Here is a 10,118-nt window from a genome sequence, read left to right on the forward strand (position 1 = left end):
TTTGTGCCTCTATTTCACGCGAACCATGAAAGGTTAGTTTTGAAGAGAAGCAAACTAGTAGCTGGTTGTGCTTTCAGTCAAAGAAAAGCAGAGTAATGCTGATATAGATGTTGTCGTGGCGCTGACAGCCAAAGCAATATGGATGTTGAGATGGTCTGAGATAGAGTGTTTGTTTTGTTTTCATCTGCTCATCCTTTGTGAATAATGCTCTGCTGTAGTGCTCGACTTTGCTGTTGCCTGCAAACTTCGTACAAGTTTATGCGCTGCTCTGTGATAGCTGTTTTCCTCTTCTTCATACCACCTTCTGGCTTTCATCAGTGGGTTTGCACTCTTCCTCTCCACATCACATCACCATTCTTTCGCGACTCCTCTGTATATGTTCAGCTTTGAATAGCCTCATTTTATTGGAAGATTCCTAAATGCAGAAACCGTGTTGTTTATCCAAGAGGAATGTTCTTAATTTATATATGTACCTTGTATCAATTAACTTACTAAACTCGTGGCAACATGTAGTTAGGGGAGATTTGATTCATTTCCGATAGGGTGCTATGACCTTTAAAAGTAGCCTTTCTCCGTGCTCTTTTTCCATTTGCATTTTATCTCATCATCATATCACATTATGTTATGCTATTTTTGAGAATCATTGTCAGTACCTACAGGTATCCTTTGTTCTATAGTCCACTGGCACCTCCTACTCATCCTTCATCTTTCTTGGTCTTAAACGGTCTTAAACCTAATGCTTTCGACCCTGTTCTTTGCGTACACTGCACACCAACCCAATACTCTTTGAGAAGTAATGGAATGGTGATGCTAATGTGCATGTCCTAGCTGATTGTTATTATGACCAATTAGATGTTAAGGGCAATTGCTCATTTTATTTCTCCGGTGGAGCGAGCATTGAAGCATGTTAAATTATTATCTCAGCCTACATGAATGAGAATCGAATTTTTTAATTCGTATATACTTCAGCATCTTGGTGCAAAATTTAGCTCTCTCATACAAACACACGCACTCGTACACTAATACAAACACGCTAGTATATTGTATAAATTCTTGGAAAATGGAGGTAAGAAAGTATGGTTATCCCTAATTCCATGTTGATTTGGACGGAAGGATTTCAGGTTGAGAAATATATTTGTGACAGTAGCCATCTCAAATTGAGAAAAAGTTAAGGCGGCAGCATTTTCTTATAGGCGGAGAAAGCTAGTGGTTTTTTCTGTTATCTTCGTGTTTCTGCTTTTTGCAGATCTTGACCTGGGAGTGCTGGTATCCTTCGTAATCTCAACGGATTGCCAATTGGATTGCTTCACTATTTGTGCTTCTGCAGGCGTTGTCTTGCAATCTTTGTGTCCGGTGATGATCCGAAGTTCTCAGTTCTTGTTTGGTCTAATGTTGTTGGATGGTATCTGGCCATTATTGGAGCAGTTCGCTATCATCTCTCTTTTGGAAGAGTAGGATCCGTGAAATGCGCTCCTTCCAGAGGTAGGGAAGAGGTTCAATCCCTTGGTCGTGGTGGATAAGATTCTTAAGAACAGCACAAAGCCAGCCTACAAATGGATTTTCCTGCCCAAGAACCCTCCTATCTGTTATATCAAACCATTGCTTTAAAGAGGTCCAGGAAAGGGAAAATCATTGAGCTTTCATTTTATTCAAAACCATTTTAACGTCTCAGCTCTACTTGATGATGTGTCAACTGTTCTTCCCTCCGCAGTGACTAGTATAAGCATCGTCCATGAGAAGAACAGGCCGTTTTCCTTTTCTCTGTTTCACCCACCGAAAGGATGAAAAGATGTTTTGAGTGGATGGAATCAAGGCCCTAGAACCGACCGATATAGATAAGTAAGTAGGTATTATAGATTATTATAATATACATATAGGACGGTAAGTAGGTAATAAAGATTACAGCACAGAACTCTAAGGACAGCGTAGCCTGTATTGCTGTGTCCAGAGCTGTGGTCGGTCCCTAGCTACTAAAAGAGGTAGAGGGAGAGAGAGGATCTAATTAGGTCAACCCTAAAACCTTGTTTGGGCCTGTATATATTAATAACAGCACAGCGCACCACCTTTAAACAAAGTACATGCTTTGTTGCCTACCTAAGCTTGAACTTCCCTTCTGGGCCCAAAACGACTCCTTTGTCTAAGCCTTACCATTATTTTATCGTCCTTGGATCTCCCCTATCTCGGAGGTCTCGAACTTCCACCTATCTATGAGACGAAAAGCTAGTGAAGTAAAAGCTATTACCTATTGCCTGGAAAAAACTACATAGGATGGGTGTTTTATTCTAGCATAAACTAGGATTTGTGTATCAGACGAATAACAGTACCATGCATTGTTGGAGAGAAGAATTTTCAAACAATGCGGTTTTTCATAGTCTTCCCTTATGGAGTCCTACCATTTTTTAAAAAAAACTCGAGTACTAGCTAGCACAGGTATAAGATTCAAAATAAGGTCAGAGGATACATCAAAATCAAACGATAGCTCGCATAAATGAATAGAAGTGGTGCATCTCTGTACCAGGCCACCTTGGTGGAGTTTCCTGGTTTTTCTGTGTGGCCCAAGACCGCACGATGATCTCATAGTTCTTGATGCCTCTGATGATGCTGCAATGGCCTAAAATTTCCCACTTCGAAATGGGATTGGTCTCATCATTCCATCCTTTAAACAAAGCTGTTTTTCTAATTATTGGACTGTGCTTTTAACATACTTTATTCTATATTTTTAATGCTAATTCTCGTCTACAGTGAGAACAAATTGGAAAATGAAATAACCTTCATCATGCTCATCAACGGATCTGGTGCCAAACACTTATCCAAAAATAAGATAAACAATCCTTTCGTCACGGGCTAGAATTACAACTAGAGTAGGAGGAGGAGCGACCACTTGCTAAAGCACCCTCCCTCAATGCTTTCAAGAATAGTTTAACGATGATGTGGGCTAGCATGTGTTATTAATTCATGAACTTGATAGCCCGTCAATGCCAACATAATTTATCAAGTTTCTACATGGCTTTAGCACTAGCAAGCAGCATCATGACAATGCTAGCTCCCACGTGTTTTCTTTTTCTTTTCTTTTTTTTAATAAAAACCATTGAAAAATGGACATTTTCGGTGCACAATTATCAATTAATTTTTCACAATTGCAAAATAAATTTATTCGTGTGGGGGTATGGGGCTAACTTTACAGGAGGGACCCAGATGTACATATCTCAATTTGTCTTTAATGTTTTGTGCTCCATGACTTGCGCTCTGTGTTCTCCTTTTCTTTTCCAACATGCTATGATAGAATACAGAATCTTACGGAAAGGACGGTAATGTCCGTTCACCTTTTTTTCTCTAAAGTTTTTTTTTTTTTGAAACCTTATGTTTCCGAACATTTTTTCAAGGTTGTCTTTGTGAACCTCAAATATATAATATATGTGTCTTACTGTTGAGGTTACACATATTTTTTAAACAAAAGAACATACATTTTTTATTAAAAATATCAAAAACATATATATTTTATATTATTCTTGCAAGATTAATGGTCTGATCATGATTTTAAACGAGTCCTGCACCAGCTTCTTTTTATTATTATTATAAATTCGAGCAAAAAACAAAAGAACCCTTATTCACACCAGCATCAAAGGTCTACTTCCTTTTTCTCTAGGAGCTAAAGGTTGCGTGATATTGGAGAATTTTAATATAAGATAAATCCACAATATACGAAAAGACGTCATTGCAAATAAAGCTGGCTTACCTGCTAAAGTGGGATGGGAATGATCTTGACCTCTTTCAATGTATTCTACCGGAGAACCCATCATCCTTCGTGTTCACTTTTGATTTTGACTCAAACAGAGAGTTAAAAGTACCAAAAACAGTTGTACGTCGACGTAGAGCGGTGACTTCAAGAAGTCATGTCATTTGTTGGTTTCTTTATTGTCGGTTTAGTTTTTCCTTTACTATTTTGAGGTACGAATCTTAGCCGATGCAGAGAGTCAACAAGCATATAATCTAATCCGGAGCCAAGTCATCACCTGTAAAGGCACTTAAACAACTTGCTACTGAGGGCGGAGTCATGAGTTTACTGCCTGCTTGACTCTCTTGACACCGAATTCTTTAGATGAAAGGTTGTAAATTTTGTTTTGATAAGTATTTTGTTTTTTAATTGAAATGAAATGTTTTAAGTTTTTAGAATTTTTTCACGTGTTGTTGTTTTAGGATTGTATATATATATATATATATATATATATATATAAAATTCAAATACAAGATACATTAATTATAAATTATGCAATACAAATATAATGTCAAAAAAAATATAATTTTAAAATTTAAAATATTTATAAATAGTTAAGATTAAATAGATTTTTAACTTAAAGTAATTCAACTTAAATAAAATATCAAAATATTATGAAATTAAAATGTTTTAATACAAATATTTTAAATATAAAACTGATAGGTCAATATTATCAAGGCTAATGAGATCTAAAGCACCCCTTGTTTTGCTCAAATTCCTCAAAGTATAAACTTGAAAAAAATAACATGAATATAAACCATATATATTAGTAATAAATCTAATTTTAAAAAATTAATATCATTTGTTAATGAAAATAATAATAATAATTTTTAATATTATTACTAATATCATTGTTATTGAAAATAGTAAGTGAAAAAGAGCTTTTTATACTTTGGTGGTTTAATCAATTAAACTAAACCAAGTTCAATTTGATTCAATGACTTTTTAAACCGGAACAAAATTGTGGAATGAAATCGGAACATTCCGGATGGAATTTAGATGAAAAGTCCAGAACGAATCGAGATTTAAAATGAGATGAAAATTATTTCGTTTTGTTCTGTTTTTTGAATTGGTATGAAATGTTTCGGTTATTCCGGATGACACAAAACAGAATTGACAACCCTAATTTCATCATTATGGGCATTGCATTCTATGTTTTTTTTTTTAATTAATTTGAGTATCCGGATCAGCTTGTGTGCACTTCAACTAATTATATAAGCCCTAAAGTTAATAACTATTATAGAATAGGATCATTACAACATCCTATATTAGAATCCTATTCTATAATAATAATTATGTAAATCTCTGGTAGCCTTAAAATTTATAAAATTCAAACTGGTAATATTTAAAAAGCAAATTCAAAATCTAACTAATTCAGCTATACCTCTTAAAATTTGCTTCTGCATTCTATGTTCTTGTCCACAAGCTGCATGGCAGTTTGCTGGTAATGGAGTCACTATGCGACCATTATATAAAATGATATCGGAGACAAATCAGAGGAATCAATCACAAAATTACTGTTTATGGTTCATGCATTTCTCTTCTGACTAATAATTCCACGTTCAAGTTTGTTTCAGGTTAAAAACGAGAAACTAAGCGTGAAGGATTAGTATAAAAATGTTAAGAACAAAAATGACTGAAGATTAAAATATTCAATATGTTTGATAAAGTATAAAAAATGCTCATAATGATGCGATTCAGCTGTACGTTCTCGGGAGTGGGACAAGAACTTGAGAAGTTATGGTTCAAATCCTACCCCTCCTCTCCTCTTTTGCGAGAATTTCCCTTTCGTCCTTTTAGTGGACCACTAGTCATGCCTGCAAATCCCATCAATTTCAGCTGGTATATATTTACACCAAAAGTTATAATTCCCAGGGACTAATATTATAACAAAAAATAATCAACTCCCACAAAACTTGCTTCAAATTAAAAAAAACACTAGTGCACTTAATTAAATTTATAAGTTTTAGAGGTGATGGGATGGAATTCCTCGATGGATTTTCAATTTGAAAAAAAATTAAATCAGTTATTATTAAATTTTCTCAATCTAAAATCTTACTAAAATAGTATAAATAATTCTTTATATTTTCTAATATAATATATCAACATGCTTTTATCACATTCTCCCTGCGCAAATGTGCAACGTCTCGTCGCGCCATAGTCATGGTTCCCCAAGACTGGCTCCTTGACAGGCTAGAATTCTAAAAGTGGCTCTTACAAGTTCGGAAAGGTGACTCCCGTCTTTTTCAAAGAGGTAATTATGGTAATTATTTTTTTTTTATTAGTAATGTGATTATGATTATTTTTTAAAATATTTTTTATTTATAAATATATTAAAATAATAATTTTTAGTTTTTAAAAATTATTTTTATATCATCATATCAAAATAATCTAAAAGCATAAAAAAATATTAATTTTTTTTTAAAATACTTATAAAACATAAAAAATAAATAAAATATTACTTTTAACTTCCAGGCCGAACGCACAACTAAACAACATTTATGCCTCTTAAGTTCACCACCAAGTTGGACATATTGTCCGAAAAGGAATTATTATCATTATTGTAAAAATGATAATAATCCGGTTCTAGATGGTGTATAAAAGAACTGAATTGAAAGGCACTTGGCTGGTTTTGATAGTGAAAACTAACTATTCAGGTATCTTGACTGCAAAATGCCATCCAAAGGTGAAAGCATCACACGTTTATGATGAGAATTATTTTTTATTTCCATGCATGCACGGGTCATATATGTGTCCCTTCAAAACTAATGACAGGAAACTATATTCACATAAGGCTGAATTAATTAATGACAGGAAGCTATAATTACACAACAAGCTTCTTAAACTAGTAAGGGAGCAAGCATCGATCCTATATCATTATATATCTTGGATTGGCATGAAGCAATGTTCTAGCAGTACATATATATAGATGCAATAAGCAGATATTTTAATTTATTCCCCAGCATAAAACAACTTCAAATTCACTTATGATGCTGCCACCTTCTCACATTCTGAAACAAAACATTTCATAATTGTCGTGGTGGTTGTGGTTATGTTCCCGAAAATCGGTTTTGTTAAAACAAAAAACAATGTTTCCAATGTGTTTGGTGGAGATGGTACTCCTGAATCCTGATCACTAAGTGGCTAGCTCTTAAAGCAAATCTCTCAGAGAAATCAGAAAGCATATACTAAATGGGAGTGGAAACGCTTGGTTCTCGTTAAATTCTCTTCTTTAATCAGTATTGTAAAGAAGAGGAGACCCCCACCCCGAACATGTTATGTTAAAGAATCCACTTTCAACTTTTCTTCTTGTCATTTTGAAAAGATGCAGGTGCTAATCAATTATTGACTGATATTATGATACATATACATCAGTATATATACTGGAGTAACGAATCAAATGGCAAATCTGATCTAGCTAGCTACATTGATCGATCAGATGCATGCTCATTGACGTTGCTTTCCGATAAATGAATGTCAGCATAGAATTGGTCACTAAAACGTTCATCATTGACACAACCCTTCGTCAAAAAAAGAGAGAAAGGAAGAAAGCAACAGCTAGCCCTAGTATTCATTGAAGCTGGGTTTAATTTTGATTACAAGGCTCTACAGGCAGCTATTAGATAGCTATAGACAGATACACGGTACACCCCTTTAACGTTTTGGGATATCCGCAGTCTGATATCAGACCAGCCCCACTTCATTTCTCTGTAATATTGACCGGTACATGGATCACTATCAGTTTTTGAATATGTGCATGAATTTAGAATTTCTGCACTGCAAAAATCCTGTTCTCTATCATTATGATTGTACACATTGAGTATATACGACATTAAAGCACTCATTAATCTTGCCCATTCTTAGTGGTCCCTGAAACCTAAAATATCCTTCGAGGGGCAGAAAAATAAGGAACTCCTCATGATCGATCGATGCTTCTTTCTTCTTCTTCTTCTTCTCTCTTTTTTTTGCCCCCCCAAACCCTGGGCCTAGGGCCTATATATTACAAAAAAGATATCTTTGATAAGATTTGTAGAAGAAACCAGCTGGATTATTTGCATTTTACTTTTGATAAATAATGCATGTGTGCTTTTGAAATTGGCGATCTATGATACGGAGGAGCTGTTGATCTACGCATTTAACCTTATTAGCCAACTTGTCAATATTATTTGGATATGTCCTCCCTAAAAAAAGTCTACTTTGGACAAACGCAGAGTACCTGCTCGATAGGGTTCTTAAGTGATCAATATTGCTACTTCACATCAACCACTTGCTTCCATCAAGTTGTGGTATAATTAAATTAATTGTGAGCTGTACTCAAGAAAAATACTAAACACGCATTTAATAGCACCAAGCCTCTACTCCGAAAAGAGATTCTTAAGTCTCCAATTCGGGTTTTGCTTTTTGTTTTTTATATCACTGTAATTAATACATAGATGCAATCATTTAATAAATTGAATTTACCTTTTGAAGTAATATATTATAATTTATGGGTAATGTGTATGCGTATATGTATATATCTAAGATTTTCATGATCCGACTAATTTTCTACGATAAAACATATATACTATCTCGTCATAAACACAAATTAACGCTTCATGCAGCATTTTAATTTTACTATCTTTATTTTTTTATATATAATATTTAAAAAAATTAGTAAAAAATAGTAGTAAATACGTGTAAATCTTAAATCGAGATTAATGACTTCTATACGAGGGATTGCATCAGTAAATTATTTTTTTTAGTTAAGATATAGTCTGCTGTCAATAATGATGAATAATCACAAAAAGAATATTCACTAGTTTTAACAAAGTTACAAATATTGTTCTACAAAGAAACAAACCAAAGCAAAATGCAATTAAATGAAGCGATTATCAAATTTAAATCGCTCGATGACAGGACATGCATGTAATGTTGAGGTTCAATTAATTCCAAACAATTATTGCAAGATTAATGACATATTCTTGGCATGTATGCTTACAACCTGATGCCAATTTAGAACAATAAGTTCACTAATAATTATTAGGTCACTTTCAAAATGAACATAACTATTGTTGTAGAACAAAAAAAGCGACATAGAAAGAGACAACCACCTAGCTACATGCTTTAGCGATAAGGATATGCAATTTTTTTGGTTTCATGATGAATTTGGTGGCATGAATCTAACCAGAATAGAACAATGACCCGCCGATCTATAGTTCAAAGAATGTCAATGGGAATCCATTTGATGTTCAAGTATACCAAACACTTTATGAACAATCATCCTAATTTAATATAAATTATATCTTAAAATTTTACCTAACATTTTAAATTATTATTTTTTTACACGATATCAAAGCTTTAATAACCAAACGTTTACAAGTTTGAATTTTAAATACTCTCATTCTTTCTTTTAATTAAAATTTAGTTAATAGCACAAAGTAGCGTACATCTATATAAATTTTAAGTTCAAAAGTTTTTACTTGAGAAAAATATTAGAATAATATAATTTATATTTTAAAGTTTCACCTAACAACTTAAACTATTAGATTGAAATAATTTTTTAAATAGTTATTAATACTAACCAAACATGTAATATATAACTATATATTATTTTTATGACACACAATCATGCAAAACAATGTATTCTATGCTATAATATAATATTAATACAACGAAGGAACAAAGTTAGACCCATAAACGACATCAGTGGGTACCCTGGATGGGATAAACTGATCAAAATTCACAAGAATTGTTCAAGTTCAACTCATGCAAATTTCACTTAAAAATGTAAAAAAAAAAAAACTCTTTCGAAGTATTAAACCCCGGACTTAATACATTAATTAAAATATAAAATCTTTGCCAACAAGCTACAATATCAATTATTGATAACATATGAATATAATACCATTAATTTCAATACATAAGTAATCAACTTGGACAATCGGTTAATTGAAACAATATAGCAATCATGAACCGTTAATTTTTTGGAGTTTGAATTTTGGCTTTGTAACACGATGAATGCATATATAATTTAGGAGTTACCGAAAAATGATTGGAAATTATAAATGAATAAGTTTCACCAATTCACGAAAAATAGTACGCAGGAGACAAAATATATGTATAACACTAACATATAGTTATCATGCAAGCAATAGAACTTATACCAAATTAACTTTCCTAGCTACTAAATAGTTGTCAATTTAATTTCAGTAGTCTTAGTTGGTTAAGATGGATTTTATATTCGAGATTATGATGCGTAACATATTATTATGTGAAAACAATCAGCCAATTTTGTAATTATTTTTTACTTGGAATTGTGCTGGGAGAACTTTATTATGTGAAAATTCACTATATTTAAAGTGTT

This window comes from Populus alba, chromosome 8 (assembly GCF_005239225.2).
Source record: "Populus alba chromosome 8, ASM523922v2, whole genome shotgun sequence".
NCBI lineage: Eukaryota > Viridiplantae > Streptophyta > Magnoliopsida > Malpighiales > Salicaceae > Populus > Populus alba.